Here is a 21,126-nt window from a genome sequence, read left to right on the forward strand (position 1 = left end):
TTTCTAAATTCTGTTGAACAAGGAAGTCGACCATCAGTGTCTTGATTATGTGTATATGGCTCCTTCTTTGAAACTAAACGTACGTAAAATCACGGTTACATTCGTGATTATTGAAAGAAAACATCGCTCGAGAAAGGTTTGAGCTAAAACAGCTATTTCCACATGCTATCTTGTTGTATTCCAAGGATTTTTGTGAATCACGAGTCTCCCTTTTGGTAAATTCAATATTTTTTCCCACTTTTATGAAATTTTCTTCAAATTCTAGCTTTATATAGACATTCCGGTAACAATAATTGATCACTCGTCTCCTATGAACAGGTGTAAAAAGACAAATATCGTCGTATTTCTGGTTGGTTATTTAAATTTTCGTGGAACAAAAATGAAAGGAATGGAGTAAGGTTGAATGGTCTAGCCGAGGTGGCTGGTCACTGCATTTCTAGATAGTCCCTCTATGACCGCTGTCGGACTTACTGTTGTTTTTCTACTGGTATCAACCGCAGGTCAAGGCAAAACACCTTGACTTTTACGACTACACATTTGCGACATTTCGCATACTGACCAAGTACTTTACAAACGGAACTAAAGTCGATTATCATTGTAAAAAAACTTAATGACTTTGTGAGAAGTGTATCACAATATGACAATATTTGACAGACAGTAAATAGAAATCAGGCGAATAGTCAAAATTGTCGCAAAATTATTCTCATTTACGGCAATGTTTTTATCCAGAAGCGCCATTGCAATTCAAAGTTTTAGGTAAGATTCTCTAATGTTTACAGTAGAGTGTGTATGTATTGATGGTTGGCTGTATTCTGTGTATGCATTGCATCTTCGAATTGTACCAGTTTGGGAGCATGGGGCGAAAAATACATGATACCGATGAACTCAATGTCAAAGTTCACAAATGCAGCGGGCGCTGGTTGCAAATACTGGTCAAAATAAAGTCGTATTTACTTGTATACCCCGTTAATAATCACGTCCGTTTTAGGCAAGGTTGTCTATTTTCGGTATCGGAATTACAGGTACCGTGTCGCGGTTAAATATACGGTCGTCTTTAAGGTCCGTTATTTATGTGGGTCAGTCCCCCGACGTACGTAAAAATGCAATGCAATTTTTACAAAAAGTGAAAGCGTCTTGACCTTGGTCAACTTCCCCAATGCAGCAAATGACCTATGACCAAATGCACAAATGTAGACCCCTGAGGTTGCACTTCAATCATAAAATCAAAGGTGGATAAAAATAAGGGTTTGCAGTTGTGGGGTGACATATGCGGTTAAGATCGCACTCATAACGATTAATTGTGAGACACACACATATAGAAAATCTAACACCAAGTTAGTGAGTCAACTGCATTGCTTGTGTAGCTGTACACCTAAAGGTGCATCTATTGAACCAGGCAACCCGGTTCCAATATATGTATGCTGATTGGTTTCATTTCCCCTCAACCCTTGAAGTTTAATGGGCGACAGTCATCGCGCGCAGCTCGTGTTCGTATTTCATGTAAACAAACAATGTACTGTAGAATACTTTATTTTAGCTGGAATTAATTTTCGCTGAAAACACTTTTTAAGCATTTTGTATGGAATTTATTTTCACTGATTTGAATGTAAAACATAGGAAAAAATGTATATTCGCTGGATTTTATTTTCACTGAATCATTCCCTTCAGCGAAATTTAATTCCAAGCGAAAATAAAGTATTCTACAGTATGTTACAAGCGTTGTATACGTTGCTAGGAGTCTCATATCGAACAGGACGCGTCGGGACAACTGCCGTCCTTTAAGCTGTTTACAGTTGCAGTCTATGCACATTGTAAGTGTACTGCGTTACTGGGTATAGATACATAAAAAAAAAAGTTTGGATTTAAGTTTATTTGCATTCAGGTATGATGGATTTCCCCGAACTTTAATTTTGCCAAACATCCATACAAATTGTGTTAATTTACACATTTATGAACTATTTTCATTTTTTTTTGTCACCAACCAAATTAATAAAATGCAGCCAAAATGTTCAAGTGATTAAAAATAGTTATATTCATAAAATAATACAAAAAACTCAATATTAGTGAGCATTAATATCTTTAATGAGGACCAGATTTTCCTTTTCTGCACAACTTATAACCATGCTCAGATTGCTTATTTACCCTTACCGGTACTTACAGAAAATACCTTCACACAGAATTGGTGTTCCTCTTGAACAACAGGTTATAATTTTTTTGCTGCATTTTATCGATTTTGTTCAACCAAGTGCTTTGGAATGTATGACTAAAAAACTGCAGCTACATTGCATTAATAACTGCTATGTACATGTAACTTTCAACTTGGAATCAAAGATAACGACAAATGAACCTAACCTTTGGCCAGAATTTGACTGTTTCATAATAGCTACATTTGAACAATCGAATAAAATTGATTTAAAGGCAAGTACAAGCTTCAGTGTTTCAATTTTTTCAGAATTTGTCGCAATATTGACTAAACTTACCGCTTTCTATGGTGATCACGATAACCTATGGGGTGTTCTGCATACAATGCATTGTGGGAATGCAAATTTAAATTCTTTTTTCAATCAAACAGTCAAAATTAGTGAATAACTTCAATTGCAATAATTGACGTCGTCCCTTACCAGTATACACTTGACCTGTTATATACATGAACTTGAAACGCAATGTGTAATGTTTTCTATTTTCTCTTGTAAATGAAGGAGGAGAAGTCCTAATTAGTCATTGAAGTCAATGAATAGAGTGGATAGCTGTGAATGGAGTGGTGCAGATATCTTTTAATACCAATCCACACAGATGCATACTATGTATGCATGCAGAGTTACTGGGTAGATGCATAAAATGAAAAGGGCGAGATGTTCTCTTTTTATTTAGATACAATGGATTTCTCCAGGCAAATAAAAAAAATTTTTTTTTTTCATGATTTGTTTTTCTGCAGCTTAGGGCTTGCATGTTTCTACAAATATTCCATAATTTACAGAAAACACATGTGCACAAAACTGACGTTCTCTCTTACATGGCAGACTATAATAATTTCATTTCTGCACGGTAATAAAACTGTTATCTCATAGTACACTGCAATAGAGTTTAGAAGCTGCAGAAACTTTGCATTAAAACTTACAAAGTTGAGTACTAAATGTAAAAATTTAATTGTCAATGCAATTATTCAGTACAACTGATCTAGAGCAGATGCATCAAAGGAAAATAATTGGGATGTTCTTTTTCTATTTAAATACAATGGATTTCTCCATGCTATTTGTAATAACACATGCAAGATATATTTTCAGTGAATTGTCAAAAACCACATGTAATCTATAAGATAATATTAATGGTCTGGTGTTTAAATGAAATTATATTAAATAACTATTCTTGTAAAATATTAACTGTTCGAAAAAATTACAGTAAATTTCATGAAGGAATGTATTTTTTATAGAATTTATAAAATCTTAATTAAACATTTATGCTGGAAACCTGGACTCGCACTTTATTCAAATCTAAAAAAGTAGCAAAAAGTGGCTTTGGAATTCATTTGGTAATGTCCATTATTCATGAGACTTTCCAGGTTCTCCTCAGCCATTGGTCGATTTACTGCCATGCATCTGTAAATTGTTTTCAATTGCCATTGGAGGAGAATGGCATTCAACTTTATATAATACTGTAAAATGATTAATTTTCACTGGGTTTAAATTTCACTGATTTACCATTTCAGGCATATTCAGTGGGTTTTAAATTCACGGTTTCGTCATTTAGATAATGTGTTCTATGCTAAATTTTACATTTTCCAGTCAGCGAAATAAGCTAAATTAAAACCCTGTGAATAATTACCCCCTATACAGTATTGTTGTATTTTCAAGACCATAGAAAATGTTAACAATGGGGCATGTAAGTCTTAGTTTTTACCAGTCTGGCTGGATTTCAAAAACTAAGAATCCCCTTTGGGAAAGAGTGGAAGTACACATTGCAGATAAAGTTGTACTTATATGTATGTTGTAAACACAGATAATAAATGTGAAGGTCTTCAGTACCATTCACCTTATCACCTTTACCAAAAACACTGACCACACACCACTCCATTCACAGCTATCCACTCTTTTCATTGACTTCAATGACCAATTAAGCTTTCTCCTCCTTCGTTTGAGAGAGACAATAGAAGACATTATACGCGACATAATACAGTTCAAGTTTATTTATAAAATAGGTAGAATGGAATTGGAGTTATTTACTAATTTATGACTGTTTGGTTGAAAAAAAGAATTTGCAGTTGCAGAATATGCAGAACACCCCCATAGATTAATGTGATCACCTTGGAAAGTGATATTTTCGGTCGATTTGGCAGCATATCCTGGAAAATTGAAATGCTGAAGCTAGTCTTCACTTCCAATTTTACTTTATTTTAGGAGACACTTCTAAATTTGATTTCAGGATTCTGTTGAATAAGATTTCTCATGAACTATACAAAATTCAAAGGTCATGTGAGAGGTTTTCTAGAGATTATACACAGCATGGATGCAACCTTCAGGATTTGTTAATTACTGCTGCAGACCCATGCAGTGTGAAGCTTTGTGGTATTAAAATCTTTAGATCATGTTATATAACTGGAATTCACAACTGCTTATTTGAAAATGAACTTTGAGATTTTTTTTTTTTTTTAAATGTTTTTGTGCCAGGCGACAGTCACTGTTACTGTCCCCATGTTTGGGACTACATGACAGGGCTGTGTGGCTAATCTCCCTATCAAATGGCAACCGGGCTCAGCCGAACACAAACACCTGCTTAAGAACCTTCCCCCAAAGTCGCATTCATTAGTGAATGAACTTGGTCAATTGGCGCTCCCATTGAGTCCATGGCATACTCACCCTGTCGACCTGTTTTGAGGTTCATCCTTAGGAAGGATTTGAACTTGGGTCTACCGATCATGAATCTGATGTGACAACCATTATGCTACCAGTGATTAACTTTAAGATTTGTTAATTATTATTGTTTTGCCATGCATTCCCCACTGCAGCTGTATCGCATTCAGATCTTAGAATCAAGTAAATCTGTTGGTGCTGGAATTTGTTGTTGTTTTTTTTGTGATAAATTAACATAAAGATACTCCAGTGAAAATCTTGAAATTTTGTAGCAATGACAATTTTGTCTTCCCAAATGTCATAATATCCCAAAATGGCAAATATTTCCAGCAGTGAAAATTTCAATTTCTTACAGTATTGTGATAGATTGTATAGCTGGATTATGCGACTATGTGTCGTCTAATTGTATACTTTGTTGTATGCTTGTACATTCTTATTATATTCCTATTATATAACATTTTCCTGGTCGAATTCATGCTTGGTGTACAAATCTCAGAAGTGTATGATGGCAGAACTTGTTCATAATAAACAGATCCTTTTTAAATACGGATGCCATATTGGAATTACATCTTTTAACACAGTGAGATTTGGACTCTGGTTTACTGAAGATGAGTCTGATGCAGCAACCATTATGCTCGTGATCAGTTGTACTGAATAATTGCGTTGACAATAAAATTTTTACATTTAGTGCTCAACTTTGTAAGTTTTAATGCAGGTTCTTAACTCTATAAGTTGCAGTGTACTATGAGATAACAGCTTTATTACAATGCAGAAATGAAATTATTATAGTCTGCCATGTAAGAGAGAACATCAGTTTTGTGCACATGTGTTTTCTGTAAATTATGGAATATTCGTAGAAACATGCAAGTCCTAAGGTGTAGAAAAACAAATCATGAAAAAAAAAAAAATATTTTTTTTTTCCTGGAGAAATCTATTGTACAATGTATCTAAATAAAAAGAGAACATCCCCACCCTTTTTATTTTATGCATCTACCCAGTAACTCTGCATGCATACATAGTATGCAACTGTGTGGATTGGTATTAAAAGATATCTGCACCACTCCATTCGCAGCTATCCACTCTATTCATTGACTTCAATGACTAATTAAGCTTTCTCCTCCTTCGTTTGAGAGAGACAATAGAAGACATTATACGCTACATAATAGGGCCGTAATAAGCATTGTTGTACAGTGTAACACAGCACTTAGTGTGAATATTGATAGTGGGCATGCTGTGATATTTAGAATTCACTCATTGTAGCACATAATGGCTTAGTCTTTTCCCTGTAATGCTTCAGCATTGAAAATCGTTATGAAGAGACAACTGTCATTCCCTGGGCTTGCACTATGTACCATATCTGTGCCACTTTGTCGTTTGTTTCCCCCGTTGAACATTTGATACAGTATGTAAAGTTGCTGGGGGTTAATCTGATAAAAAACGCAATTTTTTAAAAGTATCCGCTAGCCATTGGGCAAGTGAGTTTTCAATTTAACATGCCGAGATGAGTAATTGCATGATCTCACTTACTCTTATCAAGATCAGCTAGACAGGTTGTAACGGCTTAACTGGCCTATAGGGCAAATGGGGTTATTTTTTTTTTCATTCGCTGTTATTGTAAAATTGGCTTGTCGTGTCATGGGAATTAGAACTACAGGGGCCCGCTACTAAATTCTTTCCTGTAAGTTGTAGCCGAGACTGATCAAAAGATTTCCTGTCAGATGTGTGCAGTTTCAGACATGCATGAACTATTGTGTAGCCTAGTGTACGATTTGATCTCTGACCATTGGGAAAAAAAAAGATATATTTAAGTCTATGAATGAATTACGTATCAATTACATTAAATTGTATTTTGTTGATTTTTTCTATTTTAATGCATGTGATGAAGTGGAAGTACCCAAAGACAATGTGCCCTTGCCGAATCATCCCACAGTAATTCTGCTTCCACTTAATTCCTGAATAAAGTATACAGACAGTTTATTTATGGTCAAATGAGTGTCAAGAGTCTGGTATTCTCATCCAGGGTATAGGTGAATGAGTCAGGGGGACTCTCACCAACGGTATGGGTAAATGAGTCAGTCGGACTCTCACCTAGGGTACTGGTTAATGAGTCAGTGGGAATCTCACCCAGGGTATGGTTTAATGAGTCAATGGGACTCTCACCCAGGGTATGGGTAAATGAGTCAGTCGGACTCTCACCCAGGGTATGGGTAAATGAGTCAGTCGGACTCTCACCTAGGGTACTGGTTAATGAGTCAGTGGGAATCTCACCCAGGGTATGGGTAAATGAGTCAGTCGGACTCTCACCCAGGGTATGGGTAAATGAGTCAGTTGGACTCTCACCTAGGGTACTGGTTAATGAGTCAGTGGGACTCTCACCTAGGGTATGGGTAAATGAGTCAGTCGGACTCTCACCTAGGGTATGGGTTAATGAGTCAGTGGGACTCTCACCTAGGGTACTGGTTAATGAGTCAGTCGGACTCTCACCTAGGGTACTGGTTATTGAGTCAGTGGGAATCTCACCCAGGGTATGGGTAAATGAGTCAGTGGGACTCTCACCTAGGGTATGGGTAAATGAGTCAGTCGGACTCTCACCTAGGGTACTGGTTAATGAGTCAGTGGGAATCTCACCCAGGGTATGGGTAAATGAGTCAGTGGGACTCTCACCCAGGGTATGGGTTAATGAGTCAGTCGGACTCTCACCTAGGGTACTGGTTAATGAGTCAGTGGGAATCTCACCCAGGGTATGGGTAAATGAGTCAGTGGGACTCTCACCCAGGGTATGGGTAAATGAGTCAGTCGGACTCTCACCTAGGGTACTGGTTAATGAGTCAGTGGGAATCTCACCCAGGGTATGGGTAAATGAGTCAGTGGGACTCTCACCCAGGGTATGGGTAAATGAGTCAGAGGGACTCTCACCTAGGGTACTGGTTAATGAGTTAGTCCGACTCTCACCTAGGGTACTGGTTAATGAGTCAGTGGGAATCTCACCCAGGGTATGGGTAAATGAGTCAGTCGGACTCTCACCTAGGGTACTGGTTAATGAGTCAGTGGGAATCTCACCCAGGGTATGGGTAAATGAGTCAGTGGGACTCTCACCCAGGGTATGGGTAAATGAGTCAGTGGGACTCTCACCTAGGGTACTGGTTAATGAGTCAGTCGGACTCTCACCTAGGGTACTGGTTATTGAGTCAGTGGGAATCTCACCCAGGGTATGGGTAAATGAGTCAGTGGGACTCTCACCTAGGGTATGGGTAAATGAGTCAGTCGGACTCTCACCTAGGGTACTGGTTAATGAGTCAGTGGGAATCTCACCCAGGGTATGGGTAAATGAGTCAGTGGGACTCTCACCCAGGGTATGGGTTAATGAGTCAGTCGGACTCTCACCCAGGGTATGGGTAAATGAGTCAGTGGGAATCTCACCCAGGGTATGGGTAAATGAGTCAGTGGGACTCTCACCCAGGGTATGGGTAAATGAGTCAGTCGGACTCTCACCTAGGGTACTGGTTAATGAGTCAGTGGGAATCTCACCCAGGCTATGGTTTAATGAGTCAGTGGGACTCTCACCCAGGGTATGGGTTAATGAGTCAATGGGACTCTCACCCAAGGTATCTAGGGTATGGGTAAATGAGTCGGTGGGACTCTCACCTAAGGTATGGGTAAATAAGTCAGTGGGACTCTCACCCAGGGTATGGGTAAATGAGTCAGTGGGACTCTCACCTAGGGTATGGGTAAATGAGTCAGTGGGACTCTCACCCAGGGTATGGGTAAAAGAGTCAATGGGACTCTCACCTAGGGTATGGGTTAATGAGTCAGTGGGACTCTCACCTAGGGTATGGGTAAATGAGTCAGTGGGACTCTCACCTAGGGTACTGGTTAATGAGTCAGTCGGACTCTCACCTAGGGTACTGGTTATTGAGTCAGTGGGAATCTCACCCAGGGTATGGGTAAATGAGTCAGTGGGACTCTCACCTAGGGTATGGGTAAATGAGTCAGTCGGACTCTCACCTAGGGTACTGGTTAATGAGTCAGTGGGAATCTCACCCAGGGTATGGGTAAATGAGTCAGTGGGACTCTCACCCAGGGTATGGGTTAATGAGTCAGTCGGACTCTCACCTAGGGTACTGGTTAATGAGTCAGTGGGACTCTCACCTAGGGTATGGGTAAATGAGTCAGTCGGACTCTCACCTAGGGTATGGGTTAATGAGTCAGTGGGACTCTCACCTAGGGTACTGGTTAATGAGTCAGTCGGACTCTCACCTAGGGTACTGGTTATTGAGTCAGTGGGAATCTCACCCAGGGTATGGGTAAATGAGTCAGTGGGACTCTCACCTAGGGTATGGGTAAATGAGTCAGTCGGACTCTCACCTAGGGTACTGGTTAATGAGTCAGTGGGAATCTCACCCAGGGTATGGGTAAATGAGTCAGTGGGACTCTCACCCAGGGTATGGGTTAATGAGTCAGTCGGACTCTCACCTAGGGTACTGGTTAATGAGTCAGTGGGAATCTCACCCAGGGTATGGGTAAATGAGTCAGTGGGACTCTCACCCAGGGTATGGGTAAATGAGTCAGTCGGACTCTCACCTAGGGTACTGGTTAATGAGTCAGTGGGAATCTCACCCAGGGTATGGGTAAATGAGTCAGTGGGACTCTCACCCAGGGTATGGGTAAATGAGTCAGTGGGACTCTCACCTAGGGTACTGGTTAATGAGTTAGTCCGACTCTCACCTAGGGTACTGGTTAATGAGTCAGTGGGAATCTCACCCAGGGTATGGGTAAATGAGTCAGTCGGACTCTCACCTAGGGTACTGGTTAATGAGTCAGTGGGAATCTCACCCAGGGTATGGGTAAATGAGTCAGTGGGACTCTCACCCAGGGTATGGGTAAATGAGTCAGTGGGACTCTCACCTAGGGTACTGGTTAATGAGTCAGTCGGACTCTCACCTAGGGTACTGGTTATTGAGTCAGTGGGAATCTCACCCAGGGTATGGGTAAATGAGTCAGTGGGACTCTCACCTAGGGTATGGGTAAATGAGTCAGTCGGACTCTCACCTAGGGTACTGGTTAATGAGTCAGTGGGAATCTCACCCAGGGTATGGGTAAATGAGTCAGTGGGACTCTCACCCAGGGTATGGGTTAATGAGTCAGTCGGACTCTCACCCAGGGTATGGGTAAATGAGTCAGTGGGAATCTCACCCAGGGTATGGGTAAATGAGTCAGTGGGACTCTCACCCAGGGTATGGGTAAATGAGTCAGTCGGACTCTCACCTAGGGTACTGGTTAATGAGTCAGTGGGAATCTCACCCAGGCTATGGTTTAATGAGTCAGTGGGACTCTCACCCAGGGTATGGGTTAATGAGTCAATGGGACTTTCACCCAAGGTATCTAGGGTATGGGTAAATGAGTCGGTGGGACTCTCACCTAAGGTATGGGTAAATAAGTCAGTGGGACTCTCACCCAGGGTATGGGTAAATGAGTCAGTGGGACTCTCACCCAGGGTATGGGTAAAAGAGTCAATGGGACTCTCACCTAGGGTATGGGTTAATGAGTCAGTGGGACTCTCACCTAGGGTATGGGTAAATGAGTCAGTGGGACTCTCACCCAGGGTATGGGGAAATGAGTCAATGGGACTCTCACCTGGGGTACTGGTTAATGAGTCAGTGGGAATCTCACCCAGGGTATGGTTTAATGAGTCAATGGGACTTTCACCCAAGGTATCTAGGGTATGGGTAAATGAGTCGGTGGGACTCTCACCTAAGGTATGGGTAAATAAGTCAGTGGGACTCTCACCCAGGGTATGGGTAAATGAGTCAGTGGGACTCTCACCCAGGGTATGGGTAAAAGAGTCAATGGGACTCTCACCTAGGGTATGGGTTAATGAGTCAGTGGGACTCTCACCTAGGGTATGGGTAAATGAGTCAGTGGGACTCTCACCCAGGGTATGGGGAAATGAGTCAATGGGACTCTCACCTGGGGTACTGGTTAATGAGTCAGTGGGAATCTCACCCAGGGTATGGTTTAATGAGTCAGTGGGACTTTCACCAAGGGTATGGGTAAATGAGTCAATGGGACTCTCACCCAGGGTATCCAGGGTATGGGTAAATGAGTCAGTGGGACTCTCACCCAATGTATGGATTAATGAGTCAGTGGGACTCTCACCCAGAGTATGGGTTAATGAGTCAGTGGGACTCTCACCCAGGGTATGGGTAAATGAGTCAGTGGGACTCTCACTCAGGGTATGGGTAAATGAGTCAGTGGGACTCTCACCCAGGGTATGGGTAAATGAGTCAGTGGGACTCTCACCCAGGGTATGGGTAAATGAGTCAGTGGGACTCTCATCCAGGGTATGGGTGAAAGAGTCAGTGAGACTCTCACCCAGGGTATGGGTTAATGAGACATTGGGACTCTCAACCAGGGTATGGGTAAATGAGTCAGTGGGACTCTTACCCAGGGTATGGATAAATGAGTCAGTGGGACTCTCACCCAGGGTATGGGTAAATGAGTCAGTGGGACTCTCATCCAGGGTATGGGTGAAAGAGTCAGTGAGACTCTCACCCAGGGTATGGGTTAATGAGACATTGGGACTCTCAACCAGGTATGGGTAAATGAGTCAGTGGGACTCTTACCCAGGGTATGGATAAATGAGTCAGTGAGACTCTCACCCAGGGTATGAGTTAATGAGTCAGTGGGACTCTCACCCAGGGTATCCAGGGTATGGGTTAATGAGTCAGTGAGACTCTCGCCCAGGGTATGGATAAATGAGTCAGTGGGACTCTCACCCAGAGTATGGTTTCATGAGTCAGTGGGACTCTCAGTGGGTTGGTAAGTCTATGGCACTATCACTCGGGGTACGGGTTGGTGAGTCTGGCAATATTGCTAGGGGTATGGGTTGGTAAGTCTTGCACTATCACTAGGGGTATGGGTTGGTAAGTCTGGCACTATCACCAGGGGTATGGGTTTGTAAGTCTGGCACTATCACTAGGGGTGTGGGTTGGTAAGTCTATTACACTATTACTAGGGGTATGGGTTGGTAAGTCTGGCACTATCACTAGGGGTATGGGTTGGTAAGTCTGGCACTATCACTAGGGGTATGGGTTGGTAAGTCTGGCACTATCACTAGGGGAATGAGTTGGTAAGTCTTTGGCACTATTACTATGGGCATGGGTTGGTAAGTCTGTGGCACTATCACTAGGGGTATGGGTTGGTAAGTCTGTTGCACTATCACTAGGGGTATGAGTTGGTAAGTCTTTGGCACTATTACTATGGGCATGGGTTGGTAAGTCTGTGGCACTATCACTAGGGGTATGGGTTGGTGAGTCTGGCACTATCACTAGGGGTATGGGTTGGTAAGTCTGGCACTTTCACTAGGGGTATGGGTTGGTAAGTCTGGCACTATCACTAGGGGTATGGGTTGGTAAGTCTGTGGCACTTTCACTAGGGGTATGGGTTGGTAAGTCTGGCACTTTCACTAGGGGTATGGGTTGGTAAGTCTGTAGCACTATCACTAGGGGTATGGGTTGGTAAGTCTGGCACTATCACTAGGGGTATGGGTTGGTAAGTCTGGCACTATCACTAGGGGTATGGGTTGGTAAGTCTGGCACTTTCACTAGGGGTATGGGTTGGTAAGTCTGTGGCACTATCACTAGAGGTATGGGTTGGTAAGTCTGGCACTATCACTAGGTGTATGAGTTGGTAAGTCTAGCACTATCACCAGGGGTATGGGTTGGTAAGTCTGTGGCACTGTCACTAGGGGTATGGGTTGGTAAGTCTGGCACTATCACTAGGGGTATGGGTTGGTAAGTCTGACACTTTCACTAGGGGTATGGGTTGGTAAGTCTGTGGCACTATCACTAGAGGTATGGGTTGGTAAGTCTATGGCACTATCACTAGGGGTATGGGTTGGTAAGTCTGTGGCACTATCACTAGGGGTATGGGTTGGTAAGTCTGTGGCACTATCACTAGGGGTATGGGTTGGTAAGTCTGACACTATCACTAGGGGTATGGGTTGGTAAGTCTGTGGCACTATCACTAGGGGTATGGGTTGGTACGTCTGTTGCACTATCACTAGAGGTATGGGTTGGTAAGTCTATGGCACTATCACTAGGGGTATGGGTTGGTAAGTCTGTGGCACTATCACTAGGGGTATGGATTGGTAAGTCTGTGGCACTATCACTAGGGGTATGGGTTGGTAAGTCTATGGCACTATCACTAGGGGTATGGGTTGGTAAGTCTGTTGCACTATCACTAGGGATATGGGTTGGTAAGTCTGTGGCACTATCACTAGAGGTATGGGTTGGTATGTCTGTGGCACTATCACTAGGGGTATGGGTTGGTAAATCTGACACTATCACTAGGGGTATGGGTTGGTATGTCTGGCACTATCACTAGGTGTATGGGTTGGTAAGTCTGGCACTTTCACTAGGGGTATGGGTTGGTAAATCTGACACTATCACTAGGGGTATGGGTTGGTATGTCTGGCACTATCACTAGGGGTATGGGTTGGTAAATCTGACACTATCACTAGGGGTATGGGTTGGTATGTCTGGCACTATCACTAGGTGTATGGGTTGGTAAGTCTAGCACTATCACCAGGGGTATGGGTTGGTAAGTCTGTTGCACTATCACTAGGGGTATGGGTTGGTAAGTCTGGCACTATCACTAGGGGTATGGGTTGGTAAGTCTGGCACTTTCACTAGGGGTATGGGTTGGTAAGTCTGTGGCACTATCACTAGGGGTATGGGTTGGTAAGTCTGGCACTATCACTAGGGGTATGGGTTGGTAAGTCTGGCACTATCACTAGGGGTATGGGTTGTTGGTAAGTCTGTGGCACTATCACTAGGGGTATGGGTTGGTAAGTCTGTGGCACTATCACTAGGGGTATGGGTTGGTAAGTCTGTTGCACTATCACTAGGGGTATGGGTTGGTATGTCTGGCACTATCACTCGGGGTATGGGTTGGTAAATCTGACACTATCACCAGGGGTATGGGTTGGTAAGTCTGTTGCACTATCATTAGGGGTATGGGTTGGTATGTCTGGCACTATCACTAGGGGTATGGGTTTGTAAATCTGACACTATCACCAGGGGTATGGGTTGGTAAGTCTGTTGCACTATCACTAGGGGTATGGGTTGGTTAGTCTGGCACTATCACTAGGGGTATGGGTTGGTAAGTCTGGCACTATCACTAGGGGTATGGGTTGGTAAGTCTGTGGCACTATCACTAGGGGTATGGGTTGGTAAGTCTGTGGCACTATCACTAGGGGTATGGGTTGGTAAGTCTGGCACTATCACTAGGGGTATGGGTTGGTAAGTCTGGCACTTTCACTAGGGGTATGGGTTGGTAAGTCTGGCACTATCACTAGGGGTATGGGTTGGTAAGTCTGGCACTTTCACTAGGGGTATGGGTTGATAAGTCTGGCACTATCACTAGAGGTATGAGTTGGTAAGTCTGGCACTATCACTAGGTGTATGGGTTGGTAAGTCTAGCACTATCACCAGGGGTATGGGTTGGTAAGTCTGTGGCACTATCACTAGGGGTATGGGTTGGTAAGTCTGGCAGTATCACTAGGGGTATGGGTTGGTAAGTCTGGCACTTTCACTAGGGGTATGGGTTGGTAAGTCTGTGGCACTATCGCTAGAGGTATGGGTTGGTAAGTCTATGGCACTATCACTAGGGGTATGGATTGGTAAGTCTGTGGCACTATCACTAGGGGTATGGGTTGGTAAGTCTGTGGCACTATCACTAGGGGTATGGGTTGGTAAGTCTATGGCACTATCACTAGGGGTATGGGTTGGTAAGTCTTGCACTATCACTAGGGGTATGGGTTGGTAAGTCTGGCACTATCACCAGGGGTATGGGTTTGTAAGTCTAGCACTATCACTACGGGTGTGGGTTGGTAAGTCTATGGCACTATCACTAGGGGAATGAGTTGGTAAGTCTTTGGCACTATTACTATGGGCATGGGTTGGTAAGTCTGTGGCACTATCACTAGGGGTATGGGTTGGTAAGTCTGTTGCACTATCACTAGGGGTATGAGTTGGTAAGTCTTTGGCACTATTACTATGGGCATGGGTTGGTAAGTCTGTGGCACTATCACTAGGGGTATGGGTTGGTGAGTCTGGCACTATCACTAGGGGTATGGGTTGGTAAGTCTGGCACTTTCACTAGGGGTATGGGTTGGTAAGTCTGGCACTATCACTAGGGGTATGGGTTGGTAAGTCTGTGGCACTATCACTAGGGGTATGGGTTGGTGAGTCTGGCACTTTCACTAGGGGTATGGGTTGGTAAGTCTGGCACTTTCACTAGGGGTATGGGTTGGTAAGTCTGTGGCACTATCACTAGGTGTATGGGTTGGTAAGTCTGGCACTATCACTAGGGGTATGGGTTGGTAAGTCTGGCACTATCACTAGGGGTATGGGTTGGTAAGTCTGTGGCACTATCACTAGGGGTATGGGTTGGTAAGTCTGTTGCACTATCACTAGGGGTATGAGTTGGTAAGTCTTTGGCACTATTACTATGGGCATGGGTTGGTAAGTCTGTGGCACTATCACTAGGGGTATGGGTTGGTGAGTCTGGCACTATCACTAGGGGTATGGGTTGGTAAGTCTGGCACTTTCACTAGGGGTATGGGTTGGTAATTCTGGCACTATCACTAGGGGTATGGGTTGGTAAGTCTGTGGCACTATCACTAGGGGTATGGGTTGGTGAGTCTGGCACTTTCACTAGGGGTATGGGTTGGTAAGTCTGGCACTTTCACTAGGGGTATGGGTTGGTAAGTCTGTGGCACTATCACTAGGTGTATGGGTTGGTAAGTCTGGCACTATCACTAGGGGTATGGGTTGGTAAGTCTGGCACTATCACTAGGGGTATGGGTTGGTAAGTCTGGCACTATCACTAGGGGAATGAGTTGGTAAGTCTTTGGCACTATTACTATGGGCATGGGTTGGTAAGTCTGTGGCACTATCACTAGGGGTATGGGTTGGTAAGTCTGTGGCACTATCACTAGGGGTATGGGTTGGTGAGTCTGGCACTTTCACTAGGGGTATGGGTTGGTAAGTCTGGCACTTTCACTAGGGGTATGGGTTGGTAAGTCTGTGGCACTATCACTAGGGGTATGGGTTGGTAAGTCTGGCACTATCACTAGGGGTATGGGTTGGTAAGTCTGGCACTATCACTAGGGGTATGGGTTTGTAAGTCTGGCACTTTCACTAGGGGTATGGGTTGGTAAGTCTGTGGCACTATCACTAGAGGTATGGGTTGGTAAGTCTGGCACTATCACTAGGTGTATGGGTTTGTAAGTCTAGCACTATCACCAGGGGTATGGGTTGGTAAGTCTGTGGCTCTATCACTAGGGGTATGGGTTAGTAAGTCTGGCACTATCACTAGGGGTATGGGTTGGTAAGTCTGGCACTATCACTAGGGGTATGGGTTGGTAAGTCTGGCACTTTCACTAGGGGTATGGGTTGGTAAGTCTGTGGCACTATCACTAGAGGTATGGGTTGGTAAGTCTATGGCACTATCACTAGGGGTATGGGTTGGTAAGTCTGTGGCACTATCACTAGGTGTATGGGTTGGTAAGTCTGTGGCACTATCACTAGGGGTATGGGTTGGTAAGTCTGGCACTATCACTAGGGGTATGGGTTGGTAAGTCTGTGGCACTATCACTAGGGGTATGGGTTGGTAAGTCTGTTGCACTATCACTAGAGGTATGGGTTGGTAAGTCTATGGCACTATCACTAGGGGTATGGGTTGGTAAGTCTGTGGCACTATCACTAGGGGTATGGGTTGGTAAGTCTGTGGCACTATCACTAGGGGTATGGGTTGGTAAGTCTATGGCACTACCACTAGGGGTATGGGTTGCTAAGTCTGTTGCACTATCACTAGGGATATGGGTTGGTAAGTCTGTGGCACTATCACTAGAGGTATGGGTTGGTATGTCTGTGGCACTATCACTAGGGGTATGGGTTGGTGAGTCTGGCACTTTCACTAGGGGTATGGGTTGGTAAATCTGACACTATCACTAGGGGTATGGGTTGGTATGTCTGGCACTATCACTAGGGGTATGGGTTGGTAAATCTGACACTATCACTAGGGGTGTGGGTTGGTATGTCTGTGGCACTATCACTAGAGGTATGGGTTGGTATGTCTGTGGCACTATCACTAGGGGTATGGGTTGGTGAGTCTGGCACTTTCACTAGGGGTATGGGTTGGTAAGTCTAGCACTATCACCAGGGGTATGGGTTGGTAAGTCTGTGGCACTATCACTAGGGGTATGGGTTGGTAAGTCTGGCACTATCACTAGGGGTATGGGTTGGTAAGTCTGGCACTTTCACTAGGGGTATGGGTTGGTAAGTCTGTGGCACTATCGCTAGAGGTATGGGTTGGTAAGTCTATGGCACTATCACTAGGGGTATGGATTGGTAAGTCTGTGGCACTATCACTAGGGGTATGGGTTGGTAAGTCTGTGGCACTATCACTAGGGGTATGGGTTGGTAAGTCTATGGCACTATCACTAGGGGTATGGGTTGGTAAGTCTTGCACTATCACTAGGGGTATGGGTTGGTAAGTCTGGCACTATCACCAGGGGTATGGGTTTGTAAGTCTGGCACTATCACTACGGGTGTGGGTTGGTAAGTCTATTACACTATCACTAGGGGTATGGGTTGGTAAGTCTGGCACTATCACTAGGGGTATGGGTTGGTAAGTCTGGCACTATCACTAGGGGTATGGGTTGGTAAGTCTGGCACTATCACTAGGGGAATGAGTTGGTAAGTCTTTGGCACTATTACTATGGGCATGGGTTGGTAAGTCTGTGGCACTATCACTAGGGGTATGGGTTGGTAAGTCTGTTGCACTATCACTAGGGGTATTAGTTGGTAAGTCTTTAGCACTATTACTATGGGCATGGGTTGGTAAGTCTGTGGCACTATCACTAGGGGTATGGGTTGGTGAGTCTGGCACTATCACTAGGGGTATGGGTTGGTAAGTCTGGCACTTTCACTAGGGGTATGGGTTGGTAAGTCTGGCACTATCACTAGGGGTATGGGTTGGTAAGTCTGTGGCACTATCACTAGGGGTATGGGTTGGTGAGTCTGGCACTTTCACTAGGGGTATGGGTTGGTAAGTCTGGCACTTTCACTAGGGGTATGGGTTGGTAAGTCTGTGGCACTATCACTAGGGGTATGGGTTGGTAAGTCTGGCACTATCACTAGGGGTATGGGTTGGTAAGTCTGGCACTATCACTAGGGGTATGGGTTGGTAAGTCTGGCACTTTCACTAGGGGTATGGGTTGGTAAGTCTGTGGCACTATCACTAGAGGTATGGGTTGGTAAGTCTGGCACTATCACTAGGTGTATGGGTTTGTAAGTCTAGTACTATCACCAGGGGTATGGGTTGGTAAATCTGTGGCTCTATCACTAGGGGCATGGGTTGGTAAGTCTGGCACTATCACTAGGGGTATGGGTTGGTAAGTCTGGCACTATCACTAGGGGAATGAGTTGGTAAGTCTTTGGCACTATTACTATGGGCATGGGTTGGTAAGTCTGTGGCACTATCACTAGGGGTATGGGTTGGTAAGTCTGTTGCACTATCACTAGGGGTATGAGTTGGTAAGTCTTTGGCACTATTACTATGGGCATGGGTTGGTAAGTCTGTGGCACTATCACTAGGGGTATGGGTTGGTGAGTCTGGCACTATCACTAGGGGTATGGGTTGGTAAGTCTGGCACTTTCACTAGGGGTATGGGTTGGTAAGTCTGGCACTATCACTAGGGGTATGGGTTGGTAAGTCTGTGGCACTATCACTAGGGGTATGGGTTGGTGAGTCTGGCACTTTCACTAGGGGTATGGGTTGGTAAGTCTGGCACTTTCACTAGGGGTATGGGTTGGTAAGTCTGTGGCACTATCACTAGGTGTATGGGTTGGTAAGTCTGGCACTATCACTAGGGGTATGGGTTGGTAAGTCTGGCACTATCACTAGGGGTATGGGTTGGTAAGTCTGTGGCACTATCACTAGGGGTATGGGTTGGTAAGTCTGTTGCACTATCACTAGGGGTATGAGTTGGTAAGTCTTTGGCACTATTACTATGGGCATGGGTTGGTAAGTCTGTGGCACTATCACTAGGGGTATGGGTTGGTGAGTCTGGCACTATCACTAGGGGTATGGGTTGGTAAGTCTGGCACTTTCACTAGGGGTATGGGTTGGTAAGTCTGGCACTATCACTAGGGGTATGGGTTGGTAAGTCTGTGGCACTATCACTAGGGGTATGGGTTGGTGAGTCTGGCACTTTCACTAGGGGTATGGGTTGGTAAGTCTGGCACTTTCACTAGGGGTATGGGTTGGTAAGTCTGTGGCACTATCACTAGGTGTATGGGTTGGTAAGTCTGGCACTATCACTAGGGCTATGGGTTGGTAAGTCTGGCACTATCACTAGGGGTATGGGTTGGTAAGTCTGGCACTATCACTAGGGGTATGGGTTGGTAAGTCTGGCACTATCACTAGGGGAATGAGTTGGTAAGTCTTTGGCACTATTACTATGGGCATGGGTTGGTAAGTCTGTGGCACTATCACTAGGGGTATGGGTTGGTAAGTCTGTTGCACTATCACTAGGGGTATTAGTTGGTAAGTCTTTAGCACTATTACTATGGGCATGGGTTGGTAAGTCTGTGGCACTATCACTAGGGGTATGGGTTGGTGAGTCTGGCACTATCACTAGGGGTATGGGTTGGTAAGTCTGGCACTTTCACTAGGGGTATGGGTTGGTAAGTCTGGCACTTTCACTAGGGGTATGGGTTGGTAAGTCTGTGGCACTATCACTAGGGGTATGGGTTGGTGAGTCTGGCACTTTCACTAGGGGTATGGGTTGGTAAGTCTGGCACTTTCACTAGGGGTATGGGTTGGTAAGTCTGTGGCACTATCACTAGGGGTATGGGTTGGTAAGTCTGGCACTATCACTAGGGGTATGGGTTGGTAAGTCTGGCACTATCACTAGGGGTATGGGTTGGTAAGTCTGGCACTTTCACTAGGGGTATGGGTTGGTAAGTCTGTGGCACTATCACTAGAGGTATGGGTTGGTAAGTCTGGCACTATCACTAGGTGTATGGGTTTGTAAGTCTAGTACTATCACCAGGGGTATGGGTTGGTAAATCTGTGGCTCTATCACTAGGGGCATGGGTTGGTAAGTCTGGCACTATCACTAGGGGTATGGGTTGGTAAGTCTGGCACTATCACTAGGGGAATGAGTTGGTAAGTCTTTGGCACTATTACTATGGGCATGGGTTGGTAAGTCTGTGGCACTATCACTAGGGGTATGGGTTGGTAAGTCTGTTGCACTATCACTAGGGGTATGAGTTGGTAAGTCTTTGGCACTATTACTATGGGCATGGGTTGGTAAGTCTGTGGCACTATCACTAGGGGTATGGGTTGGTGAGTCTGGCACTATCACTAGGGGTATGGGTTGGTAAGTCTGGCACTTTCACTAGGGGTATGGGTTGGTAAGTCTGGCACTATCACTAGGGGTATGGGTTGGTAAGTCTGTGGCACTATCACTAGGGGTATGGGTTGGTGAGTCTGGCACTTTCACTAGGGGTATGGGTTGGTAAGTCTGGCACTTTCACTAGGGGTATGGGTTGGTAAGTCTGTGGCACTATCACTAGGTGTATGGGTTGGTAAGTCTGGCACTATCACTAGGGGTATGGGTTGGTAAGTCTGGCACTATCACTAGGGGTATGGGTTGGTAAGTCTGTGGCACTATCACTAGGGGTATGGGTTGGTAAGTCTGTTGCACTATCACTAGGGGTATGAGTTGGTAAGTCTTTGGCACTATTACTATGGGCATGGGTTGGTAAGTCTGTGGCACTATCACTAGGGGTATGGGTTGGTGAGTCTGGCACTATCACTAGGGGTATGGGTTGGTAAGTCTGGCACTTTCACTAGGGGTATGGGTTGGTAAGTCTGGCACTATCACTAGGGGTATGGGTTGGTAAGTCTGTGGCACTATCACTAGGGGTATGGGTTGGTGAGTCTGGCACTTTCACTAGGGGTATGGGTTGGTAAGTCTGGCACTTTCACTAGGGGCATGGGTTGGTAAGTCTGTGGCACTATCACTAGGTGTATGGGTTGGTAAGTCTGGCACTATCACTAGGGGTATGGGTTGGTAAGTCTGGCACTATCACTAGGGGTATGGGTTGGTAAGTCTGGCACTATCACTAGGGGAATGAGTTGGTAAGTCTTTGGCACTATTACTATGGGCATGGGTTGGTAAGTCTGTGGCACTATCACTAGG

At 44.6% G+C, this 21,126-nt stretch overlaps 1 protein-coding gene across 1 annotated transcript in view; it reads left to right on the forward strand.

Annotated features, from left to right (window-relative positions):
• The first annotated feature begins 693 nt into the window (after positions 1-693).
• Positions 694-21,126, forward strand: part of LOC102803595 (BTB/POZ domain-containing protein 9-like) — a 70,354-nt gene continuing 49,921 nt past the window's right edge. Inside the window, exon 1 of the mRNA XM_085495776.1 lies at positions 694-756. The gene's annotated coding sequence lies outside the window, so the exon portion shown is untranslated. The remainder of the gene's footprint in view (positions 757-21,126) is intronic.

The sequence above is a fragment of the Saccoglossus kowalevskii genome, chromosome 22 (genome assembly GCF_978046115.1).
Source record: "Saccoglossus kowalevskii chromosome 22, keSacKowa6.1, whole genome shotgun sequence".
NCBI classification, from domain to species: domain Eukaryota; kingdom Metazoa; phylum Hemichordata; class Enteropneusta; family Harrimaniidae; genus Saccoglossus; species Saccoglossus kowalevskii.